Below are 3,995 nucleotides of genomic sequence, written 5' to 3'. Positions count from 1 at the left end.
TAGTGAAAAAAATAGTGAATGAATGTTTGCAATGACCCCCTTCTATCTTGTCAAAGGCCTTCATTCAAACTTCTTTTTCCCCATCACAAAATTACTAATGCACTTCTACGTTGACCTCTTCAAAAACCACACTTTAATTTTTCTTCCTAAACATTTTAGGAGATATTTGAAAGAATTCATAAATATGTAGAAGTGATTTCAAATGCTGTTTATTGGAAAAGAATGCCATAATATGGCATTGCTTGGATTGTGAACATTTTTACAGATAAATAAATTTCATTCATATTTATTCTGTCACTCCAGACCTGATCAGTTCATCCTTTTGTTTTCTTTCCAAGGCTGCCTTGGTTTATGTTGAACATAGCAGGTAATTCTGAGTTCTTTCAATTCCATTGTGAAGTTAAGATTTGAAGAATTTAGAATTTTTGGTTTACTTTTTAATGCTTATAATTTACAGAAAGATAAGGTCATTTCAAGCTTCTGTTTGTTCACATTTTAGTCCTTCAGGTATCACATTACATCAAATCTATCCATATGAAGAAATCTCACAAATTTGAGTTTTCATTATTTTGGGTACATGAAGGAAGACTTTTTGTGATTGGATATGACAAGAAATCACTTATATTAATTCACTGGTGGTCTGAAATCCTTGATTAAAAACCAAAATTAATAACTAATAGTGAATAAATCCAGCCAGATGTATTTCATTCTCAAGATGTCCCAAACTAATTTGATAATGTGGCTTGTTTCAGAATGTCCTGTGTGTAGTTATCTCATCCTCTCTCAGCATTTTGAAGTGCAGGTATAGTCCTGGGAAATTCAGAATACATGTTACAGATGCCTTTACACTGAAATAGTTGACCTGCTGGTTGAGAATACTTTATTTAAGACTAAGAGAAATCCTGAGATGATTTCATGGCATTTGTATAAAACAGGAATTAGTTATTTCTTTAATGTGGAAGGAGAACTCAAGGCAAAGAGTATTGGGATGGAACTTAGAACTTTGACAATTTTCAAGAGTTGGCAATTTGAAATCTAGAAATGCCTTCCAGTATTTCCAAGATGTTTGAAAGTAAAACCTGTGCTTTTTGCACTAGTGTGCCCCTAAAAATGCAATTCTAATGCCAACTGTTCTGAAAAGTCTGAGAGTAGAATGAATTGTACATTTTTGTTAACAACTCCTATTAGATTAACAAACCCTAGAAGATCCAGGTGCTCTTCCAAGTACTTTATGGGTATTTTCTATTTAATCATCAGAGCAACCTAGTAAGTAGGTACAGTATTGTCATCATGCCCATTATACCCATTTTTCAGATTAGGAAACTGAAGACCAGAAAAGGTAATGCACCTGAAATTATCCAGCTGGTGACAGAGCAGGCTAAACCCAGCCACTGTGGCTCTAGAACACCTGTTCTTAACTACCATGTCATGTTGCTTCTCACTTCAGATATACCTCCGCCACAAAATGACTCTACTAGAATATAGCTGGTGCCCATGGATGCCTTATTTGCTGACTAGAAAACATTTATCTTGTCCACTCCTGTATCCATAATGACACAATATGTCTGTCCACTGTTGGCTGCATAAATAATTGTTGTGTCAATGAATACATTATGTTCTAGTTTGTTCTTTGACTTATTAGAAAGAGAAAGACATATACAAGGGAAAAACAGGAAGAGATGAGCTGTAATAAAGCATTCCTGTATGCAGTTGAGAAGAGAATATGCAAAGACCTGTGGCACGAGCGAGCACAGGGTAAGCCGGAATGCAGAGAAAAGAGTCAGATTACCTTGGAATCTTTTCTCTTATGTTTTCTCTGTTTCTGGATTTCACAGATAATTTGAAACTGGCTGTGCGCAATGGGTTTCCAGGTGGACATGTTTGGGATAAATTACATTACATTCTCTTCATGACAACCAAATCATGTTCCAAAATGTTTGGAACCACACTCAAAAAGGGAACCATCTCATGTAATCACACAACTGTTTGCCTGATTCAAAAGGTCAAATTTTGCCTTTTTTTATTGTCAAAACATTATTCATTGAAAAGAAAGAAATCTTGGAAATTAGAGTGCCCTGGCCAATTGTACTTGAGTCCAAGGTATACCAGCTTCTGCCATTATTGAGCTACCAAAAGAGAAGATTGTTCAAGAATAAAAGAACAGTCTCAGCACCCTTACCACAGTGGTTATGGTGCCTCTCACATAAATGAGGCTGGCGAGTTCAAACCCAGCCGGAGCATGCTAAACAGCAATGACAACAACAACAAAATAGCCGGGCACTGTGGTGGGTGCCTGTAGTCCCAGCTACTTGGGAGGCTGAGGCAAGAGACTCGCTTAAGCCCAAGAGTTAGAGGTTGCTGTGAGCTGTGATGCCACAGCATTCTACTGAGTGCAACATAGTGAGACTCCGTCTAAAAGAATAAAATAAAAAATAAAAGAAAAATTCAAATAATTTATTTGGGAAAGTTAAAAAGCTAAAATTCCCTCTGAAGAATAAAGATTGCTACTTTATATACTATCTTAAAACAGCACTGAGAAAATTCCCATGGAGTGATTTAAGAAAAGAAAGATAACTTGTTCTTCCTTAGCTTTTAAAAGTAAGTCAGGACATCAGAATCAAAGTGCAGGATGATCTTGATGTCTCAATTTATTTTGTTTAATAGTTCCCCAGTTTGTGTTTCTCTCTGTAGGTTTTCCCCAGAAATAAAAATTCAAAGGTTAAAAAAATGTATTCCTCAATAAACATATTGTCAGGGGAAATGAGATAGGAAGGCCTCATTCCAACAGATTTTCCCAGAAATCTAGATAAACTGTGAGAGTAATTGTAGTCATCTTGTGTGGGGTACCATAAAATGCCATGCTGTTGAAATAAATAAAAGATTAAGGAATATTGCAAAGGGCACACTCATTTCCCCTGAACCTTGCTGCGCGATGCCATGCTTATAATTGCAGAAGGCTTCTGTTCCCAAAGTAGAGTTGTGAATTAATGGCAAGGCTGTGGCTTGTGAATGCCTGATGGAGTTCTTGGAGACAATGGAGATGATTAAAATTCTCAAGAACTAGAGAAAACAAACTGATTATAAAGATGACATAGTTGAGATTACTAGTGTGTGGCTTGCAAATTTGATTGCTTTTCTCTGATATAAACTTTTGATCATGCAAAGCCAGGGTATTTATTTGATAGTGGCTAGAATTGTGTTTAAAGCAAACTTATTTAAAACTTTTCATAGTTTATTTTACTTTTCTGGTGGTGTCTTGGAAGACCAGTGTTGGATTTTGAAATTATTTACATCTTAACCAGGATTTACTAAGCAGAGATAAGTATGCTTTAAAAATGGCTGCTGTTTGATGTGGGCACATCTGATTGGTTCATACTGGGTATTTTTCTGGTAAGTCTTACTAATCACTCTGTTTTCCTCTAAATTACACTACATAGTCATCATCTGAAATGCACATGAGTCATCATCATTAAAAATCTTGCCAGGCCATTACTTTTTAAAACTTTTTTTTTTAATTTTGAAATAATTTTAGACTCACAACAAAATTAAAAGAATCATACAAATAATTACTGATGACTTTATACTCAGGTTCCCCTAAATGTTAAACTTTATACTTTTACAACATTTATTATTTTATTTCTCTCTCCCTGTCTCCTCCAATGAATTAATGAAGTATAGTCTTTCCCCACTAACATACCATTTTTATGTTAGCTTTTTAAACTGCTTTTAAAAATCTTATTTGTCTCTATTGAAAGGATCATATGGTCTTTGTTTTTGCTTCTATTGATATAATGTATTAATTTATGGATTTGCATATGTTAAACCAATCTTGTATCCCTTGGATAATGACTACTTGATTGTGATGTATAATTTTTTTAATGAGTAACTGCAATCTATTAGCTAAGATTTTGTTGAGTATTTTTGCATCAATATTTATTAGTGAAATTGGTCTGTAGTTCTCCTTGGTTGGGTCCTTTCCTGGTTTTGAAATCAAG

Source organism: Otolemur garnettii, unplaced genomic scaffold, assembly GCF_000181295.1.
Source record: "Otolemur garnettii isolate 467f Iridium unplaced genomic scaffold, OtoGar3 scaffold00002, whole genome shotgun sequence".
Lineage (NCBI taxonomy): Eukaryota > Metazoa > Chordata > Mammalia > Primates > Galagidae > Otolemur > Otolemur garnettii.
This window is presented reverse-complemented; position numbering follows the sequence as displayed.